This window comes from Psittacula echo (genome assembly GCF_963264785.1).
Source record: "Psittacula echo genome assembly, chromosome: 2".
NCBI lineage: Eukaryota > Metazoa > Chordata > Aves > Psittaciformes > Psittacidae > Psittacula > Psittacula echo.
In genome coordinates, this window is record NC_137737.1 from 97,362,642 (window position 1) to 97,379,753 (window position 17,112).

Sequence of the window (17,112 nt, forward strand, 5' to 3'; positions counted from 1 at the left end):
GCCTAGTCACCATCTCCCTGCTCTTGTACTCTTCATAGTAAAATCAACGCACATTGTGCTCTCAGGCTGGGGCTATTTTTAGGTGGTATTTTTCCACTCAGTCTGCAGCTGTTTTCAGTCACAAGCTTCTTTAACTAAAACAAATACACAGTCCTTGGCAAAGAAGAGGTTGTAAAGAGGATGGAATTGTGCACATGAATCTTGTGCCTGCCTCACAGAGTTTTACGTAGGGAGGGTCAGAGGGGAGCAAAGAGGACCCCGATGTCCTGGGAAGCTGGGGACAACACCTACCATTGTGATTAGTCCTACCTTCAGCTCTCTTCCAGAATGACCGATGAAGGACAGGCTTCTCAGGGCAGAAGAATGTGAGAGAAGAGCTGGAAGGCCACCAGACCCAGTATTATCTACAACACCTCCCTGAGAGATACACACAGCCACAGTCATTGCAGAGCCTTTTGCCTTTAGTATGCACAAGCTCCTTAGCAGAATACGTAATCCCATCAGCCCTACTGTGTTGCTGTAGTTTCATCCTTTCCTCTCCACTTGGGGAATGGAGAGAATGGAAAGAATGGGAAAAGTTATCACATGGGATGTCTCAGAAACAGTTGGTCTCTAAGCTCTGACTTTTGGAGCATTTCCTAAGCTCTGCAAAGCATGAGAGCAGAGCTTCCCTTCAGTGACAGAAAGGAAACTGCTTTATTCTTTCTTCACCACTGCTCCCACTTGGCCCCAGGGCAGCAGTAAAAGTCCATAGGCCAGAGCTGCAGCTTTCTGTCTTCAGTGTGGGAATAGCTTAGTTGAACTTCCTGTCAATTAAGATCAGGGCAGAGCAGATTAATCCAAGTTTGTCTTGTTTGGTAAATGGAGGTTGATGTCATATTAGGATACATTTGAAGTCAAAAGGGCATAACAGTAGCCAACTAACTGCCTTCAGCTTATGCGTGAGGCTCAAGGAATGAAGTGAAATGGAATTATCATATTGTCTGGAGCCACTCCCACCCAGCACAATGGACATCTTCACTGTCTACTGTGTAAAAAGATATGGTACTGAAAAGATATAAATCTTGAGATATTTCTTAACCTTTAGTGCTGCATGCAAGCCATGAACACTAAGAAGCCATACCCCCTCTCCTAAGGTTTTCATGTCATAAAATACCATGGTTGTGCTGGCTAACATGAGCAAGCAATATCTTCATTTCTCCATCATCCCATTCAATTTGTCCGAGGAACATCACTGAAATAATGGGAATACTTTGGCGAACAGTACATGCTATGCTTGACAGCAACTGTTGGAAGGATTGGGAGCTCAGATTATAAAATCTCAGGTGACCTCCTTAATCTAAAACAATGCATACTTCAAACACGGTATAAGGATCAGAGTGTCTTGCAGATATCACACTATTTAAAAAGATTCATTCTGTGACACATGCCCTTCTCTGTGAGGCTGGTGCAAGTAAAACAAGTATAATTTTAGCTGTCTCTGTTTTCTCCAAGCAGTGCACTTACTAGTGTCATTACACAAAAAGCTAGCCCGCTATAGCGGTGATTAAAAAAAGGCTGCATCATGAAAGTCATTTATGCTCATCTTTTGACTCATACTATTGAAAAAAAGCTTTTGGTAGAGTCTACTGTTTTGTTGTTGAATATGGAAAACTTCTCACACTGTCTGTCCATTAGGAGAAGTGCTGCCATCCTCCATGTGGACCGTCTAAACCACAGATATGGAGTGCCTTGTTGTGCTATACTATCAAGTTCTTCACTAGGTTTTGTATGAAAAACAAAGACACTTCTTCTTGTAATCAGAAGTGCTCAGATTATATTTCACATGTGTGAGTTTCCTTGTTTTTATTAAAATTAAGTTTGCTCATTTGCCATTTTCAAGCTAGTTTGAAATGAGGATCACCTTGTATCCTAGGAAACACAGTGAGAATTTTATATGTGATCACATTTTTATCCATGTTATGAAAAAAGCAGATGGTAATTAGGTGCATTATTCATATGAAAGCTTGTTGAGCGCAGTGTCTGTACGGTTCCAGCTTCGATTAGAACTTGTTTGGGAGAACTACTTCATGCCTTTCAATTGCCCCTCATTAAGTGTAATCATTACTCTTCTGTGGCCCCAGTCTGCTTTAATTTTTGCAAAACAGCATACACAATACTATTAAAAAAAAAAAAAAAGGCAAATTTCTGGGGTCCCTTTCATTCTGCTTGACATCAGTGTGACCTTTCTGTTCATCCAAATTCATTATTTTTTATTGCAGCTGTGAATGTGCCTTGTAAGAGACCACTTGGCAGTGGGAGAGGTGCAGAGCTGTCATGTTTCATGGACAGCACCAGAGCCATTAAGAGACCAGCTCACCTACTTTGGTAGTGCAAAGGATGCTGACAGCACACTTGAGAGGATGGGCCAGTTTGCTTAAGAAGGGCACCTGTCGGGACTCTTGTCTCTCCAAGCCTTCCACCATGGACAGAGTGACAGAGCAGAAAAAGCACAGCCATGCTGCACCAGGATTTACGTTAGCTCAGTGTTGTCTACATATTTGCCTGTTTAGGAGAGTTCTAAATCATGCCCAGCAGGGTGACTACAGGTTGCCAGGTAGCTGGTTGAATAGCCAAAATTTTCTGCTCCCCTCCAGGGACCCTTATCTCCTGCTGCAGGAGTCCAAGTCAGGGCAGCTTCCTGGGACCCAGAGAACCCAGGGCAGTAAAATCCTTCTATAGAGCCTATAATAGTGATGTCCTCCATTTCTGACACTGACTATTTCACAAACTGGGCAGTCCCTTCAGTACTAGGACAAAAACTGTGTTCTCCAAAGGTAGTGAAAAGGCAGACACTAATACCTGTGCCTTTTGCTAAGAGAAGGCCTCAGTGCCCCTTTAACAACACATTTGCTGCTCACCTTACAGCAGGATGTTTTCTAGCCCACATCCAAACAGCACAATGCCCATCAAAGAAGACTTGCTGTCTGCCTTCTAGTTTGCAATCTCCTACTCTCAAGAAACACAGCTGGAAAAACCCAAACATTGCTGCTTCCCCTTCCACCTTTGACATATTCTTAATTTATTCACAATTAAGCTTTACATATGGATAGGACACAGGTGGTGGTGGCTTCTCTTAACTTCTGTCCAGGAAGAACAGTGGCTGTGCTTGTACTGCCAGATCTTTGCAGCATTCAGTCGAGGTACTGCTGTCTCAAAAAGCTGACAGGCCCTTGAAGCAAATCAAGTTGACATAATCCCAGGAGACCATGCTAAGGATTTCCAGCTCTCTGTTGGTAGTTCTGCTAAAAGTTCCCTATAGTCCCCTCAATCTCTTGCTTTTGGCTTTTCAAATGCCACAAAATGTAGTAATTTTTGTCCTTTTTGTCCTAACACTTAACGCTCACTGTGTCCTGATGATATTAGTGATTCCATATGAATAAAGTGATGCGCCATCAGCTAACACAACACACCACATCCCATCTCTTTGGGGATGCAGATGTTTCCCTGCCTTTTTCCAAAACATGAATCCAATATTCAGTTCTTGTTTCTCAAAAGTCTTCAGTTAGACATATCTGCTCAAACTAAATTTAGGCATTTCCACCTGTGCAGCTTTGCAGCTCAGAAGGTAGACACATATACAGGAAAATTCAGTGGGATGACCAACAGAACTGAATTACACCAGAGTGACTGGATGGGGCACCCACTTCAAAGCCTGACTGACATTTTAAAACATCCATCCTAGAGACCCCGGAACAACTGCATGGCTACACCTACTCTTCCAGAAGTTCAAAGTCCATCTGCAGCACAGCATTTCCAGTGAACCATACAGTCCTAACTAAGGAATTACCCTGAACTGAATGATGAGGAAGTAGGACCTACTGCACGGAAGTGTCCTTGTTTCTCACTGAAAAAATCTTGTCAGCCCAGCCCAGTCTTGCACTTGGGCTTCCTCCAGAGACTTCTCTGTAAAAGAAACCCAAGAAGTCCTCACAGATGGCACTCAGACTTGGAGATCTCCATATGGAAAATATTTTTGGAAAGACAAATAACTCTAAGTGGGTCAGACAAAGAGATTTATTTTATACTGCCCCTGAAAATAAAGAGGGGTAAAGCTATTGTTTGCCTGCTTGTGGTACGCAGCGGTTTCTGTAACCTTCTATAGCATGCTAAAATGGGCAAATAAGGGTATTCAAGTGCATATTAACACTTGCATTATGTGAGGAAGTGAATGTGTGCAAGTGTTTAAGAGAGAGGCTATTTAATCTTACCAGTACTGTAGATGTCCATTTTATTTGTTTTGTGGTTAGGATATTAGCAGCTTCTACTACATCATCTGTATTTGCTTCTGAAGAAATTAATTTCACTGTTTTCCTTAACAACAAACCGAAGTTCTTAATGTCTTCTCTCTCCTTTGCAGCACACAATACACTTAGATAGTGCCTACTGTGTCCTACAGAAATAGATTGCTTTGAAGTACCTATCAATAAACAGATGTGAGGGTCCAAATAAACCTAGTTAAATATACACTTGACTAAATAATGCATCAACACATTTAAGACTTTTTTTGTTTGTTTTTTTCATTTGAAATGTTTGCCAAGTCCCTGACTGACACAGTAGATAAGATGGTCTTTTAAGAGTCAACATAGTCATCTTCAACACCAGTCTGCTGGAAGAAAGGCAACACAAGCCCCCCATGAAATCAAAATGATTGAAATTTTGTGCTTTGCTAATCATAAAATCCAAGACAAATCACTTAGAATTCCTTATGCTTTAAGTAGGTTACCGTTTGAAATCTCACCAGGATTTCCAGTATAGATTTTTATCATTCATTTTCAAGCCTCTGCCATCAGAAAAGTTGCTCTCCTCTCTAATAACTCAGCTTAGGAATGACCTTAAGACTTCTGACAAGTTTTCTGGTTCACCTTCTGCTGCCTCTGGTAATGAGATATCTGTATTGCAGTGACCTATCAGATAGCTAAAGGCACACATCTCTGTCAGTGTTATAAACCCTATTTCATATGAGACCTCAGATGAACCACGAGAATACTGAGTCCTTCCACCTATGTTTTCCACCTGCACATCAGTACAAATGGCCCTTATCTGTGGGTCTACCTGTGCTCTCTTTCATAGGCAGTGGCTTGTTGTACTTAGGGAGCCCCTCGATAAGAGAAGTCTATAAATTGTGTGAAGGAGAGAACAGCATCCTGTGAACAGGTCTCCTGTCCCAAGGGTGCAGTCTGGTATAGCTGCCAGCCAAAGGCCATGCCTCACAACACAGCTCTGCTTCTCAATCACATGCTCTCATTTAGGAAAAGTCAATTTCTGAGCCTGTCTTGCTGTGAAGAAACAAAAGAACCCAGTCTACAACTGATTTTAGACATAGTGATGCTGCCTAAATTAGACAAGGCCCTGAAACAGTGGGCCTGGTGGGTGCGTAGGATGCCATTCATCTGTTCCATTATCAGTATTCATATCTAAATCCCTAACCTCAGGTGTCTGTCTCAGTACAAGTCCTTTTAGCACCCTATTACTGGCCTTTGCCTAGAAAAAATCTCAACGTTCTCCACCCCATGATCCACCTACCCACTTATTTAACCCTCTAGACCTCCTAATTGCTTTTCCAGAACAGGCACATGTCCCTGCTCTAAGCTTTATCAGCCAAGTTGAAAATACAAAGTGAAGCAGAACAGATGGAATTTCATAACCAATTAAATACTACAGAGGGAACCATAATGCGTAGGATCCTAATTTTCAGACTGAAGTCAGTTATCTTGTTAAGCCTCCTTGAAGCTGTGACAGATCCACTCTGTTCTCTTCTGCATCCTCAGAGCTCAGGGGTGATCCTGCACATTGTGAGCATGCTGAGTCCCTGCTGCAAGACTAAGTAAGACCTTGCTCCAGAGAACCTTGCACCTTTCCTCATTTAACTTCTCAACATATCTGGCCTGGATGAGCCTGTGCTTCCTTTGGTATTACTGGTCTGATTTTCTGTGTTTGCCTTGTAGTGCTTCTCAGCTCAATGAAAAAGTGGACTAACTGTTAGAGAAGGCTCTTCAAACAGCTAGTAGATACTGGGCTCATGGCCATTAAGTGTTATGGGCTTGTAGAAGATAAGTCCATGCCAAATATCAGTGAGGAACTTCTATGGCAGAAAGGTAGGGTTAATGGGAGTAGGAACTCCCTTGGTTTAGGCTTTCACTCCTGTCACAGCCTGAGCTTGTGGAAATAGAAGTTTATAGTATTCTTAAGTGAGAGGAGGACCTGGTTTGAGTGAATTACAAGAGAATAAGATCAGCACATATGAAGTGAACTAGGTCTAAAATATCAAGGGTTCAGGGATTTTTTTAGTAAAATATACGATAAACACCCCCCCCCCCCCCAAAACCTTACTCACTAAATTAATTCAAATGGGCTACTTCAGATTTGCAGCGTGGATATAAATGCAGTGACGATGCAGGGAATCACCCCATAAGAAGCTGTACAGACCATCACTTCTGACATCATTGTCAATGGGTTGGAGAAGAGTCAAAGAGAAAGCTTGATCCTGTAGAGAGAACTCCCAGTATGGAGCACACTGCCTGAGGAGACCCACAGGTGCCACCAGCATGGGCTACTCAAATGAGAATGTGAGATTTGCAGCACCACCAGATACGTAATGGGCAGGAAAACACTAAATCAATTATCCTACCACAGGACTGAACTGTGTCGTGTGGATGATTTTCTGGCAAAGAATGGCCACATACCCAGCTCAGCAAGTGCCTACATGGAGTTCGACATGAACCAAGGGACACCTAAGGGGAAGGAGGATGGGAGCAAGGCACTGGGAGTAACAATCCCAGCAAGATAAGAAGGAGCTGGAATTTACTGAGTTGTTAAATTGAGGACTGTTGGAAAACTCTGAAGGTCAGGTTCTCACACCTGTGCTTAACCAATTATATGTTAGTTGTTAAGGTCCTCACAGATATGTATCCAATCACAATGGGCCAAGTTACTGTAAGCAACTTTAAGCAATAGTATATAAAGAGTAAGTTTTCTATAATAAATGGCTTTTGTCTGATCACATTGATCTCTGACTGAGTCCATTCCGCGACAGTGTTGCATTGGCAGGTGTCACACCAAGGACATAAGAAGCAACTAACCAGAGTAGGTGGGTGGAAAAGTCGAAAAGTGAGCTGGGATGGCCTTTTGAGAGGGATATGTTTCCTGCTGATGAGCTGATCTTTGGCTCTTTTCTCATCTGAAGCCAGTGTGCAGCATAAGGAAAAGTGAAAAGGAGGGGCAATGAAAGATGCTGAGGTTAGGGAACGATGGATTGACATTGCTCCTTTCTGAGTTGCACAAACTTCCTGTGCCTATATGTGTGTGTTCGTAAGAGAAAGGGATACAGAAAACACCACACTGCTTGTTGTGAAAGGTTACAGGAGTAAAAAGAAACACAGAGGTAATGTAAGAAAGATGTTTCTAGTTAGTAGTGGTGCAGCAGTCAATTGAATGTGTGTCAATTCCCTTTCTTCCTCTCTGCACTCAATATATATATTTAGATGTGAGCAGAGACATTGTTAATCTCAGATCCCAAATGCCACTTTGATAACTGCCAAGATTTGGGGAGGGCTGCTGTAGCAGCAGTAATACGACATTATGTTTTCTGTCCTGATGGACGACTGTATGTGAAGTGCTCCTGTCTCCAATATGTACAATATTTCAAACTTTCCTGCCAAAAATAAAAATGGAAAAAATCAAGAAAGCCTTGAGGCAACAATAACTTATTTGACATCAAGTTACATGGGTTTTACATGTTTATTTCCTCAAATATTCAATTAAAAGCTTACTTACTGTGGCAGATGTCATATCACATGGTGCATATGCTCCCTCTCCAATACAGAGCAGCTTTTTAGAACTGACTGCCAAAATGTTGTAAGAACTTTTATAATGGTTTCAGGATGAAGCATAAAATGTAATAAGTCACACATTTTTGTGTGTATTTTATTGATAATTTGGTACTAGTTTTCTGTTTAGGGGTGGGGGTTTTGGAGGGAAGGAGGAATTGTTTCCATGCAAAGAGGGAGAGATGGAAACTGTTGGGTATTTGGAAACTGGGCATAGCTACTTTGTTGTGAAAAGACAGCTGGAGTGACCTGAGTGAGACAAGTTTCCTTTGGTCTGCTCTTGTTCCTGCATGTGAAATGCAAGTATGTGTAACTACTACTAAGAAATACTTTGGTAAGTTTAGTTCCATTGAAAGCTTTTCACCTCTCTGAAAAAGATCTCTGAAAACTATTGTTGGCTATTTGGTTAGATATTATGTGGGTAAAACCAGGCCGATTTCCAAAATCCTTGTCTGATTCCCATTCATAAATTAGTGCATGTGTTAACCAAACTTTGATTAAATATTAAATAGATGTAATTCATCTACATCTATCCAAATCTGGTATAGCCACCTGTTATACCTCACAGCATAAGCCAGTCATTAGTGACTTTCAAGAAAAAAGATGTTTTCTGGTTGACAGAGTCATCCATACTGGAGATACCAAATGCTTTGCCATGGCATTTAAAATCAAGCCCTGATTCAAGGACGCTGGACTACCTACATAGGGTCTAATCAGTTATGATAATCTCCGTACCTTTCTTTTCACTGGCGCTAGTATGAGCTCTGAAAAAACTCCAAAGAATCATGAGAAAAGAGCTGTGAAAGAAGACGACTGAAGGTAACAACACTTGTATCTGTTTGCACCTACTGAAGCCTTGTATAACCCCAAGGAGCAGGGTCCCTGGAAAGATTACTGGCTTGTTCAGCAAAGGAGCACCAGACCTAGGAAAGAGGGTGAGTTTCCACAGCATGACCATAACACATGCCAGCTGACATGTTACACACAGGACAAGAGTGAGGCAGTAATGTGGATCTGTCTTCGCTAGCATCAGTGCCTGCTCCGATCTCTGTAAAAAACACGTCAGTGCTGGATCAATATACTTGAAATGACAGAAATTTATGGATTCTGAGGAGCTTTTAGGACAAAAAAAAAAAAGAAAAAAAAAATTCCAAAGTCTCTTTACTGCAGAGTAAATCCTGACTGTCATCTGAACTTAGCTCTCTGTGGTTGCCCACAGAGTCTTTAACCCTTGAACCAGTGCTTTCAACCCAGGACAGGTAGTGTTGGAATTTAAGCTTTAGTTTCACTTCAGCATGGGCTTATAATCTACTTTCTTTGCCTTAAGATGATAGGGTAATCAAAGCCCATGGCTGTGAGACTCCCAAAATATTTCTCTCTCCTCTTCTGTATATGATTAAGAGATGAAACTGCATGTTTGACTCCTTCCTGCAAAATTTCTACAGCATGCAACCAGAGATGCCATGCACAAAAAACAGACTGGACTAACTCACTTATTCAAGAACAGGAAAAGCTTAGAGGTTGCCCATTATCTAGTAGCCCAACAGAGGTAAGGCTGCTGCAGCTTCATGTCTCCAGGTCCTGCCGCTAGTGAGGCTGAGTATGTATTCCCAAAAGGCAGACATAGACGCATATACACAATCATAGAATCACTTAGGTTGGAAAAGACCTTTAAGGTCATCAAGACCAACTGTAAACCCAGTACTGCCAAGTTCACCACTAAACCATGTCCCCAAGTGCCACATCTACACGTCTTTTAAACACTTCCAGGGATGGTGACTCCACCACTTCCCAGGACAGCCTTTTCCTATGCTTGACAACCCTTTGGGTCAAGAAATTTTTCCTAATATTCAATCTAAACCTCCCCTGGTGCAGCTTGAGGCCACTTCCTCTTGTCCAATTGCTTGTTACTTGGGAGAAGAGACAGACCCTACTTCACCACAACCTCCTTTCAGGTAGTTGTAGAGAGCAATAAGGTCAGCACTCCCAGGTCCTTTCCCACAAAGCAGCTTTCCAGCCACTCTTCCTCAAGCCTGTGGCACTGCATGGGGCTGTTGTGGCCCAAATGCAGGACCCAGCACTGAGCCTTGTTGAATCTCATACAAGTGGCTCGGCCCATGGATCCAGCCTGTCCAGATCCCTCTGTGGAGCCCTCCTACCCTCAAGCACATCAACACTCCTGCCCAACTTGGTGTCATCTGCAAATTTGAGGAGGGTGCACTCGATTCCCTCATCCAGATCACTGATAAAGATAATAAACAGAACTGGGCTCAATACTGAGCCCTGGGGAACACTACTTATGACTGACCACCAGCTGTATTTAAGTCCATTCACCACAACTCTGGGCTGGAAGAGTGAGTCAACCTGACTCCCACGGTTGGACAAGCATACTAAGCGGCAGCATCTCTGCATACTGCCAGTCTCTTCCAGCACATGAGGCAGAGGAACACCATGTACATAGTACTTGAAATTTGGTTTAAAACTGGATTAACCACTTAATCTGGTCAATTGCCAGCTTTTTGACTGGCCATCCTTTGGAATGGATGTTCTCAGGATTGCACAACTTGGTATACATTTTTCACTGCATGCCATACGAAGGTGTTGCAATGAAAATTACCTTCTAAAGTAAGGATATATTTTGTAAATACACGAAGAAGATTCATGCACCTTTCAGAGCAACTGGCTATATGAGGACATGGAAAAGATAAATAAAAGCTGTAAAGCGGTGTGCTGTTGTGTAATTTCAAATGGTGGTACAAATTTCAGATATGAACGGAAATTCAGATCTTCTTAGATACTGTATTTTACAATTTGATTCATTCAGATCAGCTGGTAAAATTCCATTAGGGACAACAGTTAGATGAATAAGGACCTTTGTAAGTACAGGAGTGATGTTCAGTTTGTAGAACCCAGCCTATAAGAACAAGTTACTTATCCCAGGTCTAACACAGCGATGAAACAATCTGAACAAAGTATTTGAAGTTGAGTGCTACTTTGAGACTGGAATTAAAGCACTAACACCCCATCTCACATATATACCAATCCCAGTATTACTGATTGGCTTTTAATGCATTCCAACCTTGCAACTGCTGTTCCTTGGTGTCGTGGTTTAAGCCCCGGCTGTAAATTAGAGCCACGCAGTCTATTTCCCCCCCCCGACCTTTCTTCCCCCCACTCCTGGAGGGACAGGGAGGAGAATCAAAAGAATGCAACTCCCACGGGTTGAGATAAGAACAGTTTAATAACTAAGGTATAACACAAATCACTACTGCTACCACCAATAATAATAATGATAAAGGAAATAACAAGGGAAGAGAATACAACCGCTCACCAACCGGTACCTCGCCCCCACCCCGCAGCATTCTAGCCCTTCCCGGAACTCTCAGTTCTACATCCTGGGCATGACGTGCTGTGGTATGGAATACCTCTTTGGCTAGTTTGGGTCAGGTGTCCTGTCCCTGCTTCCTCCCGGCTTCCCCTCCTCCCTGGCAGAGCATGAGACTCACAAAGTCCTTGGTCAGAGTAAACATCAGTGTTATCAGCTCTGTTCCCAGGCAGAAAGTCAAAAACACAGTGCTGCAGCAGCTACTAAGAAGGAGAAAAAATGACTGCTACTGCTGAACCCAGGACAGTATCCACCCCTTATTCCATACCATTCACGTCATGCTCAGATCCCACATTTTCAATATAGCATCACTTTCATCTCAGTGCACTCTTATCTTAGTGCACAGACCAATCCCTATAAAGCTGCTGAGTCCATTCGGTCCATGATGTTGGGCTCCATCTCTTGTAACAGTCTTTCAGAGCAGGAGAGGCCCATTGCAAAGTCCACCCCTCGATCATGAGTCCATCTCTATGTTGCATCTCTGCCCTGATGGCCTGAAGTGTCACGGGCCCATCAGGCTCAAAATAATTCACCCTCCCCTGCAGCAGTCTCTGCAACTTGTCGTCGGGGACTCCACACAGCTGCCTTCCATCTCCGACGCTTCCAAAGCACTGGAGGGGCCCAGTGGATTAGATACTCGTCCATACTGTCCCACACACCGTGACACTCATGACTGTCCAGCCTTGGGGAAAACCTCTCGGTCCCCCTGTATTGTCTAAACCCAGACAAGACCCAAACCTGACTCTGCTTAACTCTGGGGATCAGACAAAATGGCTGTGGGTAGAACACACGCTGTGTGTGTGCCAACATGGTGATCCCCATCACAATCAGCAGGCAGGTCCCAAGGATACCCAGAGGCCATTCAAAACCTTCAGAACTCTCAAATGATGCTGCTGTGCTTGCCGGCTCTCTCACCACCAGCTTCTCTTCTTCTGAGTCCAGATCTTCCTCCTCTGCCTTGCTGGAAAGTGCTGCGTGGTCTCCTGCATCCTCCTGCGGCTCAGGCTCACGGGGCTCAGCGGATGGCTGCTGGGGAATGCTCTCGGCCGCCGCGGGGCTGGGCTCGGCTGTGGGGCTCGGCTCCGCCGCCGCCTCCTCCCGCTGCTCGGCAGCCGCCTCCTTCCCCTCCTCGGCAGCCGCCTCCTTCCCGGCCTCCGGCCCCGCTCCCGCTGCCGCTTGGTCCCCGGGGCCGCTCTCCCGGGCCACTTCGGCCGCCGTCGGCTCCCGGGGCTGCTCCCCCTCAGCTCCCCGCAGCCTCACAAAGACGGAGGCGAGGACGAGGGCCAGGACAGTGAAGAGCAGCGGGACGGCCAGGTACAAGTCCACGGCCACGTCCATCCCGCTCTGCTGCCGGAGCCCCCCCCGTATCGCAAGCCATTACCATAAAGTACAGTGAAACAAGAACCTTAGCCCAAGGCCCACACTTGATAAACACTAACACAGCAAATACCGGCTCTAAGTAAGCTACAGCATACTGAAACTGTGACATCAAGAGAAACAACTTTGAGAGCCCATAAATCAGCATTGTGCCTTGGTCAGATCTGTTGTTATCTCAACCCTTCAAGCCCCATGTTGGGCGCCAAAAAGAACTGTCGTGGTTTAAGCCCAGGCCGTAAATCAGAACCACGAAGTCCACTTCCCCCCCCCAACCTTTCTTCCCCCCACTCCTGGAGGGACGGGGAGGAGAATCAAAAGAATGCAACTCCCACGGGTTGAGATAAGAACAGTTTAATAACTAAGGCATAACACAAATCACTACTGCTACCACTAATAGTAATAATGATAAAGGAAATAACAAGGAAGAGAATACAACCGCTCACCAACCGGTACCTCACCCCCACCCCGCAGCATTTTAGCCCTTCCCGGAACTCTCAGTTCTACATCCTGGGCATGACGTGCTGTGGTATGGAATACCTCTTTGGCTAGTTTGGGTCAGGTGTCCTGTCCCTGCTTCCTCCCGGCTTCTCCTCCTCCCTGGCAGAGCATGAGACTCACAAAGTCCTTGGTCAGTCTAAACATCGCTGTTATCAGCTCTGTTCCCAGGCAGAAAGTCAAAAACACAGTGCTGCAACAGCTACTAAGAAGGAGAAAAAATGACTGCTACTGCTGAACCCAGGACACTTGGAGACAATTGGTCCTTTGTCATTTTGATGGGGAAACATGCAAAAGAGCCATGGGAAGCCTTTTCCATCCACCCACATTTCCCCATTATTGTTGGACTGTTCCCTTCAGCAAATTTTGAAATAGACTTTCTCGTTCAGTTTCCCATGAATCCAGCATTTCTAGTTCCATTACTGAGTTCCATACCACCATCTAAGGTGCTTCAGGGCTTGGAAAGTCTTCCATGACATTGCTATGTTTTAAATTACTTTTCTCAGCCCACTTCTGCTACTACTGTGATTGTGTGGGGTGTATTGCTTTAACCCACTGATATTAAGCCATGCTCCACAAGTCTGGTTGGTGGTTAAAAGCTGTTCCATATTGACCTGTGCCTTTAATTAAAAAGCTGGTGAGATCAACTCCAGCAACCTCACAAGAAACCCTGAGTGCTGACAGCAGTCACATTAGTACAGTAACTTTGGGAATTTGTCTTCTGGGCTATCCATGTCCCTGGAATGCTGGGATGGGATTCAAAACGTGCATTTCTGCCAAACCTTGTGAGTAAGTGGAAGGTGGAAGTGAGGGTAAGAAGGTTGCACAGAATATGACCCAGAAAAGTAAAGCCTTTGAAAGAGTGCTGCTCCACAGTTGCAGTTACCCAAAGTTACTGAGAAATCCAACTTGCAGAACAGAGCTGTGAAGGAAAGAAAGTGCTGGAATTTAATTTCCTGCACAAGACTGAACAGCAGGACCCCTTTGAAAGACTTCATCTGACAGCAAAGCTTCCACAAAAATAAATTGTGGTTTAGGGTCTCTATTGACAGCTAAAAGCATAGACCAAATGTCAGCACAGTCGTATTCTAAAATGGGTGCTTATAAGCATAATTTGTTGAGGAACCAAGAGCAGCATCTGTAGCAATAGCAATTTCCCCTCCTGTGTCTCTGCAAAAGATGCCTGCCTACATCTCCTCTTCTTTTTATGAAGCAATGGCCACTCCGGGCTCTGTCCAAAGACACTGGCTGGTAAAGGAGAACAGGCATAAAGGTACCTTTTGATCTTGAAATCTCTATTCTTACGGGGAATGCCTTGGTCATACCCACTGCACAGTTCAACCCAGCCACAAAGGGAAAACTCCATTTCAGTCTCGCATGAGAAAAATCCTGCCCACTCACAACTTAATGAGTGAACTTAATGAGTATGCAAAATAAACAAATAAACAATATAGAACTGAAACATTGGCTGGGTTCCTCAGGCATGAGGAACCTGGGTGCTGAGTCTTCTGTTATCACAAGCATTTGTGAAAGCCAGGAGATAAGATAGTTCCCATCTTGTGTTCACACCCACATGGAAAGATGGGAGCTAGATGGAAAGTCAGCACCAGCAACTGCTCAAAATTACTCTGATCTTCCTAAGAAGACTTATTACTGGCTCTACTCTGAGCAAAGAACATACTCACAGAAAGGCTGAATATGTGCTCATACACTAATGAAACAGGTGATTCCTGCAAGAAAAACATAAAACAAACAGTCCCTGCCCATGGCAGGGGGGCTGGAACTAGATGATCTTAAGGTCCTTTCCAACCCTAACTATTCTATGATTCTGTAATTCTTCCCTTGATTTGACAGGTCAGGTTTAAGATCTTGTTACAAATACACTTCTCGATCTGTTTTATGGCATCATGCTCAGTGTGCGAATAACTAAGAAAGCTTTGCTACTAGCCATCCAGAAGTTGGAGACTGAATTACATTAGAGCTTTTGGGGATTTGTTTTTAACCAGTCAGTGTCAAGGGATGTCGCTTTCTGCATGTATGGGTGTGTAGCATTTCTCCTTTCTTTCTTCTGGGGTATGCAGCATTTCTCCTCTTTGAACTGTGACAGCCACTGCTCAATTTCAGTTTTTCTATGGAATACTGGAACCTTCAGGTACATCCATATTGCAACCAGGATCAATCAGAAGGCTGATTTTTCCAGAAACTGCACACAACTCATTTGAGGGAGAGACCACACTAGGGTACTGTGGGGTAGAGGTGGAAAAGTGGACACTGATCAGAAAACATCACTTGTGGGAAATACTGGAAATCAGGAATAAAGCTTTAGTAATTTAAAAATTAGATTCTAATAAAAATGTGTAAATATATTGTAACAGGTTATTGGAAAGGAAAAATAACTTTCATATATTCTTGTGCGTTGTAAAAACTCAACAGAGCTAATCTGTTTGACATGGGAAGCAGTGACCTGTTCCTGGTGTTTCAACTGATTTTATTAATAAAGGTTTTCTGAGGTGAATGTATCAGATACCAAAGATAAAGTCTTTAAGAACTTGGATAGTTAAATGAATCATTCAAGGCTTTTAACTCTACTCAATCATATTATGATGGAGAAATTTAGTCATAATATATGATAGATATTGTAACCAAGCTAGAAGATGGCCCCTCTGGGCCTGCAATATTGGCCTACAATAGTACATAACCAAAAGGAGAACACTTTCTTTTCTGAAGATACTATCTTTTGGAAAACTTTGCTTGCCTATCTGATCAATAATTAAAGAGGATGTGTACTGACCTGTCAAAGAATATTAAAAGATCTATCTGAAACAACCTTGCAAAGTACTCTAAACATGTGCAGTAATAGAAATTATTTGGTCCGGTCAGATCTTGAAGTCAAATGCTCATTTACAGGAGTCCATAGTGAAAGATGGGTGATTCCAGGGGTTGATACTTCTCAGCTGTTGGACAGTTAGCTGTAGATGGGACGAACTGTCTCCTGTTTTGCTGAATTAATTAAAGAGGAAGCTGAGATCACTAACATAGACTAAACTCCAGCTTTAGATTGTCACAGCTGAATGAGTTCTCCCCTTACACTTTTCTGATTTGGAAACCAAACATTATCTTTAGGGGTATATCATAGGTATGTGCACCTACATATATTAGAGTGCCCTTCATTAATATAGGGTTAAGTAAAAGATTAGGTAAGTAGAAGATTGTGCTTTCTTTTGATGTCTGAGGCATTGACTGAGAGTGAAACTTGCCCCCACTAAAGCCATTGTACATAGCATGCAGCTGTCACGCATGTGAGCTCCCACTATGCAGTGCAGGTCTCCGTAAATGGTGAATATGCTTAGAATAGACTTGGGCATAGGAATTATTAATGTAACGTATCAGGCAGGTCCTTTCTTTTTCCTGGGTTTTGGATCACATAGGCCAGCTTGGAAAAATAAGTATTGGTCTTCATGCCAAATACTACCAATATTTATGTTTGTATGAATATGTTCAGAATTATCATCGGTTTGAGTCAAAGGCATTCTCCTTCTGGAAACATTTTATCATCTATAAGTTAGAGCTGACATCATTACCACTTCGTTCCCTAGATAAAACTGGTTTTGCAAATGTAAAGGCTGGGGACTTACATCAGAAGGGAAAGAAAAGCTTTTAGAAACACAGCATAGGAATCTTGGCTCCTTTGAAATCAATGGCAAAACTTTCACTGACTTTAGTGGGGCTGGGATTCCAGGCAGTGACGATGAACTCCTGCATGCAGCTGCTAAAGCAATGGCGAGCATCCCAGTGTGATTTCTGAGACTTCTACAGGTTAATTTAGCCTTCACTAAATCCAGTGGCTTTCCTCTAGTTCCCCTTTAAAAATATTTTCTTTTCAGAGGAACACACCACAAATGAAAATTGTTCTGCTGCTGTTCTTTGCAACACTGGATGTAAATTACACGTGCTAAGTGGATGATCCACTCTGTAGGAAGTAGGAAG